We start from the raw sequence: 18,066 nt of genomic DNA, 5'->3' as shown, positions 1-18,066 counted from the left end.
TAACAACCGTGGCAAGATAAGGTCACACAATGGGATTAAAACTCATTTAATAACTTGTCTCACTTAAGAATGGAAATTTGGGGCTCAATTGTGGTCATTAAGTCAAGGACCTCCTGTACACATCTGAAAGACACAATTCTTGTACACAAAAGCCCCATTTTTTTGCCTCCGTTTGGAAACACCCATTGCCAATTACCAACAATTGGGGCTCAATTGTCGTCGTAAGTCGAGGACTACCCCTGTATTGGACATACGACCCCAATCGAGACCAAAACTCCTGTTGTTAAGTGAGACCGTTATTAAGTGAGTCACATGGTTGAGCTTTGGCCCATTTTACAACCTTTCTCGCCACCGCTGTTTAGAGAATCACTGCTGTTATTAAGTGAGTCACACGGTTGTTAAGTGAATCCGGCTTCCCCACGGACTTGGCTCGTCAGAAGGTCGCCAAAGGGGAATCGCGTGACCCCGGGAATGTTGCGACCGTCGTAAACACAAGTCGGTAGCCAAATTTTGATCACATGATCCTTGGGAATGAAGCAACGGTTGCAAGCGCGAAAAACGTCCGTTACGTCACTTTTTTTCAGCACCGTTGTAACTTCGGACGGTCACTAAAACGAATGGTTGTAAGTCACGGAATTCTTGTATCATGTGGCAGGACTAAACTCCACCCTCCACCCCTGCAGTGTTGTCTTAGGAAAGAGGGATGTGGCCTGCCGGTGGCTGGCAGAACTGGCAGCTGAGTCGGACGGTAGTCAGGAGGCTGGGGAAGGCTTGGACGAGGGCTCTGCGTCAGAGACAGAGACGGGGCCAAGGGCAGGCTGGCAGTCATCGGCTGACCCAAACCCTTTTCCAATAAAACAAACACGAACCAAAGGGAACAGAAACCTTTTAATGATTCTTATGAATCTCCGGTTAAAAGGCTGCTGCAAACTAATTAACTTTGATAAGCACAAACCTTGCCAAAACTGTGAGAGACTACCAAAAATCACAGACAACAAATATTTCACAACACGAGAGTCTTCAAATACCAAATTAAGATACTGTAATATCCACGAGGCTCGAGTTTCAAAACGTTCTTTGCTTCCTGCAAAGAACGTCCGATTCACAGCTGGCTTTTATCTTCTTGAAGGAGGGGTCATTACCTTGCAGCCTTACTCCCGAGTTGCCTGTGCTGCTGTAATGGTTCTTTTCTCCGAGTAATCCTTCCTGCACGTGCCCCTGGCACAGGCTCCTCGGGAACCTCATGGCTGCTGCCAGCCCCCACAATCTCTGAAGGCAGCAGTCCACTCCCTAATGGTCCTGGGCCCTCATCTGAGTCCTCGCTCTCCTCAGCCGTCCGCACCTGCTGCCGGCTAACCACAACAAACCCTGACACACAGGTTGTTAAGTGAATCTGGCACCCCCATGGACTCTGCTCGTCCAAAGGTCGCAAATGGGGGATCACGTGGCCCCAGATCATCATAAATAGGAAGTCAGCTCAGATGCCAAGCGCCTGAATTTGGATCACGTGTGACCACAGGGGTGCCTGCAACGGGCCTTAAGTGTGGGAAAATTGTCGTAAATCACTTTTCCCCCCCAGTGCTGTTGTCACTTTGATCGCTAAATGCACGGTTGTAAGTCGAGGACTGCCTAAATTCAAGCTGCAGGAACACCCCTCCCTCCAATCTCTGCAGCCTAGGGCTGAGCCCCTCCTTCCTTCTCCAAGCTGGGGCTCCAAGGATATTCTGTCTTAAGGACGGGCGAAAGAGAAACCCGTCGCAAGGCCTTCCAAGAAAGTGCTTGGGAGATATTTCTGGAGAAAGCTCCAAAAATAAACCCCAAAAGGCCACGATGTCCCCACGGCCCCGAGGACGGCTGACGGTCCCCTCCCCCAGGAGAGCTGGCGAGGCTGTTCCTGGAAAGCCTCCTCCGGGCCTGCTTTGAAGGAGGACCAGGCCAACATTTTGGGTTAGTCTCCTGAGAACAGACCCGAAGGACAAGGAGATCCAGCAGGAATGCAAAATTAACAGACTTGAGAAGGGACCTCGAAGGTCATCTAGTCCAACCCCCTGCTCAGGCAGGAGATCCTATACCATCTCAGACAAAGGGCCATCCAATCTTTTCCTAAAAACCTCCCGTGATGGAAGCACCCACAACTTCTGGTGGCAAGCAGTTCCACTGGTTAATTGTTCTGTCAGGAAATTCCTCCTTAATTGCAATTTAATTGCTTCTCTCCTGGGTTAGTTTCTACCTGTGGCTTCTCGTCCTGCCTTCAGGTGCTTTGGAGAAAAGGAATGGGAATAGAATAGAATAGAATAGAATAGAATAGAATAGAATAGAATAGAATAGAATAGAATAGAATAGAATAGAATAGAATATTGGAATGTAGAATAGAATAGAATAGAAATTAGAATAGAATAGAAATTACAACAGAATAGAATAGAATAGAATAGAATAGAATAGAATAGAATAGAATAGAAGAGAAGAGAAGAGAAGAGAAGAGAAGAGAAGGAAGGGACCCATGAGGTCTTCTAGTCCAACCCTCTGCTCAGTCAGGAGACCCAACACCATTTCAGACAAATGGCTGTCGAATCTCTTCTTAGAAATCCCCAGTGTTGGAGCACCTACAACTTCTAGTGGCCAGCTGTTCCACTGGTTAATTGTCCTCACTCTTAGGAAGTTTCTCCTTAATTCCAGGTTGCTTCTCTCCTTGGTAAGTTTCCATCCATTGTTTCTCGTCCTGCCTTCAGGTGCTTTGAAAAATAGGAATAGGAATGGAAGAGAGGAGAGGAGAGCTGGAAGGGACCTTGGAGGTCTTCTAGTCCAACCCCCTGCTCAGGCAGGACATACCATTTCAGACAAAGGACTTTTCCAAGTCAAGGACAATCTCTAGTGATTTGGTTGAAGCCAATTCTTTGACTTTCACATCCAAGCCCAACTCTCCGCAGGCCCAAAGTCCTTCTACTATCTGCTTGTTTCCAAAGGCTTCGGGCGACAGCTCCCATTGATTCCCGCCCAGCTGCCGGTGGACAGAGATGATGGGTGCTGTAGTCCCCCAGAGACAATCGCTCTTTCCCAACGGAGAGCCCCTTCCTTGTTTAACCAAAGCGCCAAAACAAATTGGATTAAAAAGTGGTTAGAGAACGGCCTTTGCACGTAAATCCTTGAGTTACGACCACAGCGGAGCCCAACATTTCCGTTGCTAAGCGAGCCAGCCATTAGGTGACTTTTGCCCTGTTTTACGACCGTCCTTGGCACCGTTGTTCAATGAATCACTGCAGTTCTTATGTGAGGAACATGTTCGTTAAGTAAATCCGGCTTCCTTCATGGACTCTGACTCTCTCTCTCTCTCTCTCTCTCTCTCTTTTCTCTTTCTCTCTCTCTCAATCTCTCTTTTTCTCTCTCTCTCAATCTCTCTCTTTTCTATCTTTCTGTCTCTCTCTCTCCCTCTCCTTTCTCTCTCAATCTCTCTCAATCTCTCTTTTTCTCTCTCTCTCTCTCAATCTCTCTTTTTCTTTTTCTCTCTCTTTCTCTCTCTCTTTTTCTCTCTCTTTCTGTCTCTGTCTCTCTCAATCTCTCTCTTTCTCTCTCTCAATCTCTCTTTTTCTCTTTCTCTCTCAATTTCTCTCTCTCTCTCTCTCAATCTCTCTTTTTCTTTTTCTCTCTCTTTCTCTCTCTCTCTTCTCTCTCTCTTTCTGTCTCTGTCTCTCTCAATCTCTCTCTTTCTCTCTCTCAATCTCTCTTTTTCTCTTTCTCTCTCAATTTCTCTCTCTCTCTCTCTCAATCTCTCTTTTTCTCTTTCTCTCTCTCTCTCAATCTATCTTTTTCTCTTTCTCTCTCTTTTTCTCTCTCTTTCTGTCTCTCTCTGTCTCTCTCAATCTCTCTCTTTTCTATCTTTCTGTCTGTCTCTCTCTCTCTCTCTCTCTCTCTCTCTCTCTCTCTCTCTCTCTCTCAATCTCTTTCTCTCTCTCACACACAAACACACGTGTCGCCCCCCCCCCCCCAAGGATTATAGCTGCACTTGACACACCAAAATAAGCACTGGGGTTTTAACCCAAATTGCCCAGAATGCAGAATCCGCTTTTCCACTGCACAGCTGGTATGTTACAACACCCTGGATTATGTGCCTTTCGGAGTGCGCAAGACAGCTGTTGCCTTTTTGCCAGCTGGGCCTCTGCAACAAACAATGGATTATTTCTTCTTTTTTTTTGGGGGGGGTGGTTTACAGCACGGCCACTGCACCCCAGGCTGGCTGCCCCACACCTTTCGTTGTTTCCCAGCCACCACAAATCCCATGTGCAGCTTCTCCCCCGCTTTTCCAGGGCCTTACAACAAAATCTCCCACGTTGCCATCTGGAACGAGAGGACAAAGCCCTGAGGAAGGTAGCCTGATTAAAACCTGGTTAGAGTGGGGCTTAGGCCCACATCCTGGCTTGCGGGACCACCCGCTTCATCCTCAGCTTGAAAAGCATAGGGCGGGGGCAGGGGGGGGGTAGGGGGGCTGCGACCGTCATAAATAGGAACCAAATGCCAAACATCCACCTGTGACCAGGGGGGATGCTTGCAATGGTCATGGAAAAAAAAACGGGTCGTAAGTCCCTTTTTTCCAGCGCTGTTGTAACTTCGGTCGCAGGGGGTTGGACTAGATGACCTACAAGGTCCCTTCCAACTCTGATTATCTGTAATCTGTTAAATGAACTGTTGTAAGTCTGCTGTAACCTAAGGTAGTCCTCACCTTATGGCCATCCATTAAACGATGGTTTGAGGTCACTACAAAAAAGCAACTGAGGAACCAGCCCTCGCACGTACGACCCTGGAATAGAAAGGAATAGGATAGAACAGAACAGAACAGAACAGAATAGAATAGAAAGGAATAGAATGGAATGGAATGGAATAGAATAGAATAGAATAGAATAGAATAGGATAGGATAGGATAGGATAGGATAGGATAGGATAGGATAGGATAGGATAGGATAGAATAGAATAGAATAGAATAGAATAGAATAGAATAGAATAGAATAGAATAGAATAGAGGAATGGAATGGAATGGAATGGAATAGAATAGAATAGGATAGGATAGGATAGGATAGGATAGGATAGGATAGGATAGGATAGGATAGGATAGGATAGGATAGAGGAATGGAATGGAATAGAATAGGATAGGATAGGATAGGATAGGATAGAATAGAATAGAATAGAATAGAATAGAATAGAATAGAATAGAATAGAATAGAATAGAATAGAATAGAATAGAATAGGACTGTAGAATGGAATGGAATAGAAATAGAAATAGGATAAGATAGAATAGAATGGAATGGAATAGAATGGAATAGGAATAGAATGCATAATAGAAATTAGAACAGAATAGAATGGGATGGAATGGAATGGAATAGAAATAGAAATAGAATGCAGAATAGAAATAGAATAGAATAGAGAATAGAATAGAATGGAATATACTGTAGAATGGAATGGAATAGAAATAGAATAGAATAGAATAACAAGAGTTGGAAGGGACCTTGGAGGTCTTCTAGTCCAACCCCCTGCCTAGGCAGGAAACCCTACACCACTTCAGACAAAGGGTTATCCAACATCTTTTTAAAAACTTCCAGTGTTGGAGCATTCACAACTTCTGGAGGCAAATGACCGGGGATCCGCCTTCTGCACATGCTCAGAGGTTTAGTGCATCCTCCCCCCCCCCCAACCCTCCTCAAAGGCTGGGAGAAACTCTTTGCATCTTGGCATGGTTTGGCATCAACATTTCAAGACACAACAGCATGGACCCACAATATCACTGCCGAGGATAAAGCACGCACACAACGCCCCTGCAACTTCAGGGAAGGAGCATTCCTACCACCTCCGAAACCTGGTTATGGTTAACCATGGTTTGTTTGGTGCACGGTACTATTTCGCACATTTTCAAAGCTGACCCACACAACCCATTTGCACAACTCCAAAAGCAGATTTTCTAAGATACTGTGGTCCAAATTTAATTTAATTTAATTCTCTTTATCATGCTTGCACCTCATACAATGAAATTAAATGCCATCTTCAGTGTACATTATGCATCAGAAAACTACAAACTCACATCCTTCCTATTCTATATAATTGAATTTTTTTTAAAAAAACCAATATTGCATTAACATTGTGTACTTGCAGTCAATGTTCAACCTTTCAAAAACATAAAACAAAATATTTTTTATCATTTTAATATCATTGCATTAATTTCGAATCATAAAGCCACCTGGAATTGTTGAAATGAGACGGGTGGCAGTGGAAATGGAAGAAATCAGAAACAGATAACAGATAATCAGAGTTGGAAGGGACCTTGTAGGTCATCTAGCCCAACCCCCGCCCAAGCGGGAGACCCTACACCATTTCTGACAAATGGCAGTCCAGTCTCTTCTTGAAGGTCTCAAGTGATGGCGCTCCCACAACTTCCGAGGGCAACTTCTGTTCCATTGGTTGATTGTTCTCACTGTCAGAAAGTTTCTCCTTATTTCCAGGTTGAATCTCTCCTTGTTCAGTTTCCATCCATTATTCCTTGTCTGGCCTTCAAAGGTTCCTTGGAGAATAGCTTGACCCCTTCCTCCTCTCTGTGGCAGCCCCTCAAATATTGGAAGACTGCTCTCCTGTCTCCCCTAGTCCTTCTCTTCCCTGGACTAGCCAGGCCCAGTTCCTGCAATGTATGTTTTACCCTAAATCATCCTGGTTGCTCTGCTCTGCCCTCTTTCCAGAGTCTCAACTTCTGTTTTATAGTGTGGTGACCAAAACTGGATGCAGTACTCTAGGTACGGTCTTACTAAGGCTTTGTAGAGTGGTATTAGTACTTCCCTTGCTCTCGATTGTATCCCTCTGTTAACGCAATTTAAGATTGCATTGGCTTTTTTGGCTGCTGCTGCACAACATTGGCTCCTATTTAGCTGGTTGTCCACTAAGACTCCGAGATCCCCCTCCCAGTTCCTGCTATTGAGCCTGGTTTCACCCTGTCTACACGTGTCCTTTTGGTTTTTCTTGCCTAAGTGTAGGACTTTCCTTTTCTCTACACTGAATTTCATTTTGTAAGATAGGGCCCAGGGTTCAAGTTTGTCAAGATCCCTCTGGATCTTGAGCCCATCTTCTTGGGTGTTAGCTACTCCTGCCAGCTTAGTATCATCTGCAAACTTGGTAAGTTCCCCTTCTACAACAATTTGTAGAAATGTATAGATTGTATGCCTGCTTTGCCCGGGGCAGAATTATTATTAGTTTTGAAATAGTTTTATCTGTATTCAACTAGGGTAAGCAATTTATATATATACCATTCTCTTTTTACTTTTTATGCGTATTTTTTCCTCTGTGTAGCCTTGCCTAGTTTTCTATTTCCTTTTTTTTTTTGAGTTCGTATTTTAATGTTTTGAATAATTTTTTTTAAAAAAATGAAAAAGAAAGAAAGAAAATAAAAATAAACAAAAGAAAGAAATTGCCACCATGGATCCCAAAAACAGAACATCCGGCGCTTAGTCCTGGACACGCCAAACGGCAACATCTGGACTCTTGACGTACAAAAACAGATGTTTTCTTCTATCCACCTCCAGGCTCTATCTGTTCCTTTCTGGGATTCTTAGAAGTCCTGGAAAGTCATCCTGGCTTAACCTCCAGGAACATATTTTTAAGCTGCTGGGGTTCCCCCCTGGGAAAAGTTTTATATCAAAATATATTTTATTCTTTATATTGTTATAAAACCTTAACAAAATCCATGTTGGACTGAAAACCAGCATCTCCAAGAGGTGATAACTGAGGATGAGCTGAAGTTAAATTAATCCAGCAAAACAAGAGAAGATGTTTGACTCAAACGTCCTCAAAACCCCAAACAAGTTCCCCAGACCTAATCCACATATCAAAGGATAAGGTTGGTAAACACGAACAGAGTTTATTCAATCAGTTCTCCCGTGGAAATGCTTGTCCGCGAGCTGCAACTAGATTAATCCAGTAAAAAGAGCAAATGGGGGAAAAATCTTTGACTCAAACTTCCTCAAAACCCCAAACAAGTTACCCAGACCTAATCCACATATCAAAGGATAAGGACTGTCAACACAAATGGAGTTTATTCAATTAGTTCTCCCACAGAACTGCATGTTCACAATAATAAACATCATAGATGAGCTGAAGCTAGATTAATCCAGTAAAAAGAGCAAACGGGGAAAATCTATAGAATAGAATAGAATAGAATAGAATTTTAGAATACAATTTGAAAATAGAATAGAATAGTATAGAAATTAGAATAGAATAGAATAGAATAGAATAGAGTAGAATTTTAGAATAGAATAGAATAGAATAGAACAGAATAGAAATCAGAATAGAATAGAAATCAGAATAGAATAGAATAGAATAGAAATCAGAATAGAATAGAATAGAATAGAATTTTAGAATAGAATAGAATAGAATAGAATTTTAGAATAGAAAATAGAATAGAATAGAATAGAATAGAATAGAATAGAATAGAATTTTAGAATAGAATTTGAAAATAGAATAGAATAGAATAGAATAGAAATCAGAATAGAATAGAATTTTAGAATAGAATAGAATAGAATAGAATATAAATTAGAATAGAATAGAATAGAAATTAGAATAGAATAGAATAACAGAGTTGGAAGGGACCTGGGAGGTCTTCTAGACCAACCCCCTGCTTAGGCAGGAAACCCTACACCACTTCAGACAAATGGTGATCCAATCTCTTCTTAAAAACGTCCAGTCTTGCAGCATTTACAACTTCTGGAGGCAAGCAGTTCCACTGATTAATTGTCCTTACATTCAGGAAATGTCTCCTTAGTTTGATTCAAACTTCTTCAAAACCCCAAACAAGTTACCCAGACCTAATCCACATATCAAAGGATGAGGTCTGTCAACACAAATGGAGTTCATTCAATTAGTTCTCCCACAGAACTGCATGTTCACAATAATAAACATCATAGATGAGCTGAAACTAGATTAAACCAGTAAAAAGAGCAAATGGGGACAATCTTGATAGAGAACAGAACAGAACAGAATAGAATAACAGTTGGAAGGGACCTTGGAGGTCTTCTAGCTCAACCACCTACCCGAGGCAGGAAACCCTGCACCACTTCAGACAAATGGTTATCCAACATCTTTTAAAAAACTTCCAGTGTGGGAACATTCCCAACTTCTGGAGGTAACTAGTTCCACTGGTTAGTTGTTCTAACTGTCAGGAAATTTCTCCTTAGTTTGATCCAAACTTCCTTCAAAACCCCAAACAAATTACCCAGACCTAATCCACATATCAAAGGATAAGGTCTGTCAACACAAACAGAGTTAATTCAATTAGGTCTCCCAGCGGAACTGAATGTTCGCAAAAATGAACATCATAGGTGACCTACACACACACACACCTCTCAAGTGTCACCCCTAATATCAGCATGTAGAGTAAACTTCTCAAACTCAAATTTCTCAAACTTCTAAACTTCTCAAACTTTAAGTATGTCGCCGTGCCCCATTTCCCTGCAACTGCCCCTAAAGGTGAATTCCTTGCTGTTAGGAATAAATCATTTCTTCTTTCCTTTACCACTATCTGGGTCTCATTTTTATTTCTTCGACGCAACCTGAGTCAGAACCCTCAAATATGTCAGGCTTCCACAATTGCCCTAATTAAATGATGAGCCTCGAGCCAAGCTTTAAAAAAACCTCAAAAGATTTATTAGGAGCCACATGCCGGCATTAACCTAAACGAAGCCAACTCTGGCGTATGTAATTCACAGAATAGAATAGAATTCCTTTTCTTGGCCAAGGGGGATTGGACACATGAGGAATTTGTCTTTGGTGCAAATGCTCTCAGTGCACATAAAAGAAAAGATGCATTCATCAAGGGTCAAGAATCATCAGGTCCAACACTTAATGATAGTCATAGGGTACAATAGAATAGAATAGAAGGATGTAGGAAAAGAATATAAATAGAATGAGATGGAACAGGATAAAGAATAGGAATAGGATAGGATAGGATAGGATAGGATAGGATAGGATAGGATAGGATAGGATAACAGAATTGGAAGGGAGTAGAGTAGAGTACAGTAGAATGTTTATTTAGAATTAGAATGGAGTGGAATAAAATAGAATATATTGAGAATAGAATAGAATAGAATAGAATAGAATAGAATAGAATAGAATAGAATAGATAGATAGAATAGAATAGAATAGAATATCGAATAAAGAATAGAATAGTAAATAGAATAGAAAATAGGATAGGATAGGATAGGATAGGATAGGATGGGATAGGATAGGATAGAATTATTGGCCAAGTGCGACTGGACCCACGAGGAATTTGTCTTTGGTGCAAATGCTCTCAGTGCACATAAAAGAAAAGAGACATCCGTCAAGAGTCAAGAATCATCAGGTGCAACACTTAATGATAGTCATAGGGTAGAAATAAGCAATCAAATCATACTAATACACCTGTGATCCTGTCCCCCGCCCTCCCCCGGGTATGTTATAAATCAGATTCTCCAATGAAGCATGTTCACGGGCAGATCCCGGGGCTGTTCTCGAGGTTCGGGCACCCCCTAAATTGTACGGCCAGGCACCTGTCAGATCCTATGCCCCCCACCCCACCCCGAGGAGATCTGTGGCATCAGGGGGATCCCATTCTCCCCAAGAGCCATTATGGGTTTCCTTTCCCAGACGGCCGACGAAACAACGGATCGGTTACATCTGGAGAGGATACTTGGTTTGCAGAGAGAAATAGGGACAGCTGTGAGCCAGGGAATCTGTGTGTGTGTGTGTGTGTGTGTGTGTGTGTGTGTGTGTGTGTGTGTGTGTGTGTGTGTGTGTGAGCTATGTGTGTGTGTGTGTGTGTGCTGTGTGTAGTCCCTGACTGATCTTGGCTTCCTGCAAAACAAAACAAAACAAATCCCTCTTTTTTTTTTTCTCCCAAAGGAGACGGTTGTCTTTCTGCAAAACAGAACTTGAAAACCAATTGGGAAGAACAAAGGGTCCCTTAATGGGGGAGTGGGGGGGCTTCGACAAGAACCTGAGCCACTGTTTTTGGTGCAGGGGGGTCCTCGACTTGCCACCATTCGTTTAGTGACTGTTCAAAGTTTCAAACGGTCACTCAATAGAACAGAATTCTGTGCTGTCCTATCGTATTTTATTCCAATTTCTCTCCTCTCCTATTTTATTCCAAGTTCTCTTCTCTTCTTCTCTCCTCTATTTTATTCCAATTTCTATTCTGTTCTGTTCTGCCTGTAGGCCAGACAAGGAAGAATGGATGGAAACTGATCCAGGAGAGATTCAACCTGGAAATAAGGAGAAACTTTCTGACAGGGAGAACAATCCACCCATGGAACAGAAGTTGCCTTCAGAAGTTGTGGGAGCTTCATCCCTGGAGACCTTCAAGAAGAGACTGGGCTGCCCTCGGTCAGAAATGGTGTAGGGTCTCCCGCTTGGGCAGGGGGTTGGACTAGATGACCTCCAAGGTCCCTTCCAACTCTGATTATCTGTTATCTGTTCTGTTCTCTATCCTATCCTAACCTTTTTAATTCCAACTTCTATTCTATTTTGTTCTCTCTTCCCTTTTTTCTTTCTCCTCTCCTCTTCTATACTTTATTCCAATTTCTAATCTATTCTGTTCTGTTCTCTTCTCTTCTCTTCTGTATCCTATCCTAATCTTTTATTCCAGTTTCTATTCTATTTTGTTCTCTCTTCTCTTCTCCTCTCCTCTCCTGTATTTTATTCCAATTTCTATTCTATTCTGTTCTGCATCCTATCCTAACCATTTTTATTCCAATTTCTATTCTATTTTGTTCTCTCCTCTCCTCTCCTCTATTTTATTCTGATTTCTATTCTGTTCTGTTCTCTATTCTATCCTATCCTATCTTACCCTTTTTTATTCCAACTTCTATTCTAGTTTACTCTCTCACCTCTCCTCCTCCCCCCGCTTCCGTTTCCCTTCTCCATAGGGAAACCGGAGCGAAGCCTGAGCTCTTCTCCCTGGTCCTCCAGTCCTTCCAGCAGGCTGGAGTTCCACAGGTGAAGCAAACAGCAACCCTGGAGAGTCCTGGGCCTGCAGCCCCTCCCTCAGGGAGAAAAGCTTCCCCCCCCCAGCCTCTCTACCCCCTGATTCTTCCAACCAGCCTTTACTCCATTCCAGCTGTTTGCAACTAGGAGAAGAGGAAACACACCAAGGCCAACAACATCCTACACCCCACACTCCCCCAAGCGAGCCAGTGCCAAGCAGGCAGCTGCAAAAACGGAGAATTTCCAAACTGGGCAGGGAAAGCAAAGAGGCTCCTTCCATCGCAAAGAGGTTGCAAAAGCCCCAGAAATCTGGATTTTAGCTGCTCCGGGGCTGCTGTGTCGCCCTCGAGGCAGCCAGGCGTGGAAGAGAAAGGCACAAGGTGTGGCTGTGAAGAGGTGCTTTCTTCCTCTTCGTAAGTCGTTCTCCGTTGTTTAGCGCAAAACAAATCCTAGGGCTGGAATGGGGCCTTGGAGGTCTTCTAGTCTTACCTTCTGCTCCAGCAGGAGAACTTATATACCAATCCCGGTCAAATGACTATCCAATTTGTTTGGGGAAACCTCCAGTGATGGAGCTCCCACAACTTCTGGTGGCAAGGAGTTCCACTGGTTAATAGTTCTCACCGGCAGAGAATTTCTCCTCAGTTCCAGGTTGGATTTCCCACTGATGAGTTTCTACTCATTGCCTTTCATTCTGTTTCTTTTTCTTTTCTTTTCTTTCTTTTCTTTCTTTTCTTTCTTTTTCCTTCTTTTTCTTTCTTTCTTTCTTTCTTTCTTTCTTTCTTTCTTTCTTTCTTTCTTTCTTTCTTTCCTTTCTATTTAATTCTGTTCTTACCCTTTCATTCTGTTTCTTTTTCTGTTATTACCCTTTCTTTCTCTTTGTTTCTCTCTCTTTTTTCACTCTGTGTCACTATTTTCTTTTTCTCTTTCTTTTCCTTTTTATTTCTGTTCTTACCCTTTCATTCTGTTTCTTTTTCCTGTTTTCTTTCTTTCTTTCTTTCTTTCTTTCTTTCTTTCTTTCTTTCTTTCTTTCTTTCTTTCTTTCTTTCTCTCTTTCTTTCCTTTCTATTTAATTCTGTTCTTACCCTTTCATTCTGTTTCTTTTTCTGTTATTACCCTTTCTTTCTCTTTGTTTCTCTCTCTTTTTTCACTCTTTGTCACTATTTCTTTCTTTTTTCTCTTTCTTTTCCTTTTTATTTCTGTTCTTACCCTTTCATTCTGTTTCTTTTTCCTGTTCTCTCTCTTTCTTTCTTTCTTTCTTTCTTTCTTTCTTTCTTTCTTTCTTTCTTTCTTTCTTTCTCTTTCTTTTTCTTCCTTTCTCTTTCCTTCCTTTCTCTTTCCTTTCTTCCTTTCCTTTCCTCTTCCTTCTTTCTTATTTATACCTCACCTTTATTATTTTTATGAATAACTCAAGATGGCGAAGATATCTAATACTCCTCCTCTTTTCCCCACAACAACCCTGTGAGGTAGGTTGGGCTGAGAGAGAAGGATATGCCTAAGGCGGGATTAGAACTCACCATCTCTCGGTGATTGGCCCAAAGTCACCTAGTCAGCTTTCATGCCTGAGGCAGGTATATGTTCATGTTTGCATTTACTTTCACTGTTTATCCTTTGACATTTTGTCTGCTACTCAGAATCATTTGGGATGATGGGCCTCCAAACAAATTAATTAAGCCAAGAAATAAATAGCATGCTTTGTTCCAAAGATTGCTAGGTGCATCAATTCCAGTGGGCCATTTCATGCCCGAACATGTTGCTGCCTCCTGCCTTCCCGAGAGATGCTCTCCTTCTGTGCTTTGGTGGATTTGAAAAAAGGTATATATTTTTTTCCTTACTTCTAAAAGATGCTCCCACCTCAGGTCGTTACTCATCATTTATTAGTCTTCCAGCACGGATAACAGAGTAACGGAGTAAGGAAGGGACCACAGAGGCCTTCCAGTCCAATCCCCTGCTCAGGCAGGAGGTCCTGTATCATGTCAGACAGGGGGCTGTCCAGTCTCTTCTTAAAAGCCTCCAGTGATGGAGCACCCATCACTTCTGGTGGCAAGTAGTTCCACTGGTTCATTGTTCTCACTGTCCGGAAGTTTCTTCTTAACTCCAAATTGCTTCTTTCCTTGATGAGTTTCCACTCACTGCTTCTTGTCCTGCCTTTCAGGTGCTTTGGAGAATAATCTGACCCCCCCTCTTCTCTGGGGCAGCCCCTCAAATATTGGAAGACGGCTATCGTGTCCCCGCTAGTCCTTCTCTTCATTGGACGAGGCATATCCAATTCCTGCAACCCTTCGCATCTTTTAAGCTTCCAGTCCCCACATCCTCCTGGTTGCTCTTCTCTGCACTTTTTCCAGAGCCTCAACCTCTTTTTGACATCTTTTCTTTGTCGCAAGCCCTGAGATATTGGAAGACTGCTATCATGTCACCCCATCCTCCTTTCCCTTAAACTAAGCATGTCTTCTGTCCATCCATGGTTTGCTCAGATGTCTGTCTTTCTTTCTCTCTTTCTTGTCTCTCTCTCTCTCTCCCTCCCTCCCTCTCGTCTTCCTTCTTCTCTTCCATTTGCTTTGAAGAATAGCTTGACCCCCTTCCTCCTTCTCTCTGGGGCAGCCCCTCAAGTATTGGAAGATGCTCTCCTGTCTCCCCTGGTCCTTCTCTTCCCTAGACTAGCCAGGCCCAGTTCCTGCAACCTGTTCTTCGGGATGTTTTATCCTCCAGTCCCCTCACCCTCCTGGTTGCTCTTCTCTGCACTTTTTCCAGAGCCTCAACCTCTTTTTGACATCTTTTCTTTGTCGCAAGCCCTGAGATATTGGAAGACTGCTATCATGTCACCCCATCCTCCTTTTCCTTAAACTAGACATGTCTTCTGTCCATCCATGGTTTGCTCAGATGTCTGTCTTTCTTTCTCTCTTTCTTGTCTCTCTCTCTCTCCCTCCCTCCCTCTCGTCTTCCTTCTTCTCTTCCATTTGCTTTGAAGAATAGCTTGACCCCTTCCTCCTCTCTGGGGCAGCCCCTCAAGTATTGGAAGATGCTCTCCTGTTTCCCCTGGTCCTTCTCTTCCCTAGACTAGCCAGGCCCAGTTCCTGCAACCGTTCTTCGTATGTTTTATCCTCCAGTCCCCTCACCCTCCTGGTTGCTCTTCTCTGCACTTTTTCCAGAGCCTCAACCTCTTTTTGACATCTTTTCTTTGTTGCAAGCCCTGAAATATTGGAAGACTGCTATCATGTCACCCCATCCTCCTTTCCCTTAAACTAAGCAAGTCTTCTGTCCATCCATGGTTTGCTCATATTTATTTATTTGTTTGTTTGTTTTCTTCCTTCCTTCCCTTTCCTTTCTCTCATCTTCCTTTCCTTCTTTCTTCTTCCTTGCTTCCTCCCCTTCCCTTTTCTCTCTCTTCTTCCTTCCTTCCTTCCTTCCTTCCTTCCTTCCTTCCTTCCTTCCTTCCTTCCTTTCTTTCTTTCTTTCTTTCTTCCTTTCTTTCTTTCTTTCTTTCTTTCTTTCTTTCTTTCTTTCTTTCTTTCTTGCTTTCACTTTTGAGAATAGCTTGACCCCCCCCCACTCTGTGGCAGCCCCTCAAATATTGGAACGCTGCTCTCCTGTCTCCCCTGGTCCTTCTCTTCCCTGGACTAGCCAGGCCCAGTTCCTGCAACTGTTCTTCATATGTTTCAGCCTCCAGTCCCCTCATCCTCCTGGTTGCTCTTCTCTGCACTTTTTCTAGGGTCTCCACTCCATTGAGAGGGGGGAAAGGTGTTGTTGTTAGTTGCTTAGTTGTGTCCGACCCATCACGATACCCATGGACAACGTTCCTCCAGGGCTTCTTGTCCTCTACCATCTTCTGGAGTCCATTAAAGCTCACGCCAATTCCGTGACTCCATCCAGCCCCCTCCTTCTCTGCTGTCGTCATCTTCTTCTTCTTCTTCTTCTTCTTCTTCTTCTTCTTCTTCTTCTTCTTCTTCTTCTTCTTCTTCTTCTTCTTCTTCTTCTTCTTCTTCTTCTTCTTCTTCTTCTTCTTCTTCTTCTTCTTCTTCTCCTTCTCCTTCTCCTTCTCCTTCTCCTTCTCCTTCTCCTTCTCCTTCTTCTTCCCTCCATCGTTCCCAGCATTCAGCTCTTCTCCAGCGAATCCATCTTCCTTCTCATGAGGTGGCCAAAGTCTTTGAGTTTCCTCTTCAGGATCTGGCCTTCTGAAGAGCAGCCAGGGTGGGTTTCCTCTAGGACTGACCAGTTGCATGGCCTTGAAGTCCAAGGGTGTCTTCTCCTCCAGCCCCAGAGTTCAAAGGCCTCCATTCTTTGGCGCTCAGCCTTCCTTAAGGTCCAGCTTTCACAGCCGTGCATTGCAACGGGGAAAACCATAACCTTGACTCGACGCCCTTTGGTTGGGCAGGGTGAACGGTGCCCCTTTGAGAAAGTCTCACATAGCCCGGCGGGTCCATTCGATCACGCCCTGTTTTGGATTCGCCCCCTTTGAAAAATGGAAGCGCCCAACTAAAAAGTCCTTCAGTTAGCAGATGCTTCTTTGCAAGAAAAATAAAAATGCCCTCCCGGAGCGTATCGTTCCGGAGCTATTTTCGAATTTTTTGCACAGATGGGACTGTCTGGATCTTTTGGCCAGGAAAGAGAGAGGATGCGGGCACTGGAGCCAAGGACAGGGACTCCAAAAAAAAAATCTATAATTAAATATTTGGAAACCGCTTCTGGACTTTTGTGCTCGAGGTGTGTGTGGGGGGGAAGCATGAAACTTTGATGTTGGGTTTTAACGATTAATAGGTTTGTTGTTCTAGAAATGGCTTGTTTATATACTATGATGTGAAAGTAAAAAGTTGAGATTTGATGTTATTATCTTATTCTACTGTACCCAAAGGGAGTCGGAAGTCAATGCCTTTTCTTTCTTCCTTCCTTCCTTTCTTTCTCTCTCTCTCTCTCTTTTTCTTTCTTTCTTTTTCTTTCTCTTTTTCTTTCTTTCTGTCTGTCTCTTTCTTTCTCTTTCTCTCTCTTTCTTTTTCTTTCTCTTTCTCTTTCTTTCTTTTTCTTTTTTCTTTCTGTCTTTCTTTTTCTTTCTGTCTTTCTTTTTCTTTCTCTCCTTTCTCTTTCTTTTTCTTTTTTTCTTTCTGTCTGTTTTTTTTCTTTCTCTTTCTGTCTCACTTTCTCTTTCTTTCTTTCTTTCTTTCTTTCTTTCTTTCTTTTTCTTTCTTTCTTTCTTTCTTTCTTTCTTTCTTTCTTTCTTTCTTTCTTTCTTTCTTTCTTTCTTTCTTTCCTTTCTTTCTTTCTTTCTTTCTTTCTTTCTTTCTTCCCTTCTTTTCCATACTTTCCCCTTCCCTTTTTCCTCCCCTATTTTCCTACTGTTTTCTTTTGCACTTTGGCATTATATATATTAAGCTGATAAAAATAAAAAATGTAGAAGTCTAAAATGAAATAGGGAGGGAGGAAAACAGATTGTCAACCATCTACAGAATTTCCGCTTCGTATTTTAACCAAAAAAAGAGAGAAATAGACTAACAGAGTTGAAAGGGGACCTTGGAGGTCTTCTAGCCCAACCCCCTTGCTTAGACAGGGAGGTCCTGTGCTTGATAATTTATTTGTTTGTTTGTAAAATGTATTCGCTTTATCCCAGGCATCCTCTACACGGCTTACAATCTTAAAAGGATTAAATATAACCTAAAAGCGAAAAGACATAAATAAAGCACAGGCAGTCCTTGACTTACAACAGTTTGTTAAGCGACTTCAAAGTTACAACACCGAAAAAAAATGACTTATGATCGTTTTTCACACTTACGACCCACAACTGACTCGTATTTATGACGGTCGCAGCAGCCCAGGGTCACTCACATGATCCCCTTTTGCGACCTTCCGACAAGCAAGCTCAACGGGAAGCCGGATTCGCTTAACAACCGTGTTCCTAACTTCCCAACTGCGGTGATTCACTTAAAAACTGTCATAAAGCGAGGCAAACCTCAGATAACGATTTTCTTGCTTAGCAATGGAAATTTTGGGCTTAATTGTGGTCGTTAAGTCAAGGACTACCTGCCTTCCTAAGCAAGACGGCGTGGATTGTATGGATGCAATTTCTTTGCACATTCAGGTTAAACAGATAATCAGAGTTGG

At 42.7% G+C, this 18,066-nt stretch overlaps 1 protein-coding gene across 1 annotated transcript in view; it reads right to left on the bottom strand.

Annotated features, from left to right (window-relative positions):
* The window catches only part of LOC148132661 (active breakpoint cluster region-related protein-like), a 57,371-nt gene that overhangs the window by 32,148 nt on the left and 7,157 nt on the right, over positions 1 to 18,066 (bottom strand). The window lies entirely within an intron of this gene.

Source organism: Notechis scutatus, chromosome 1 (genome assembly GCF_049901735.1).
Source record: "Notechis scutatus isolate UNSWTSFEM ecotype Mainland chromosome 1, rNotScu1.2, whole genome shotgun sequence".
NCBI classification, from domain to species: Eukaryota; Metazoa; Chordata; class Lepidosauria; order Squamata; family Elapidae; genus Notechis; species Notechis scutatus.
The sequence above is the reverse complement of the archived record's forward strand: the minus strand, read 5'-3'. Positions and strand labels throughout refer to the sequence as shown.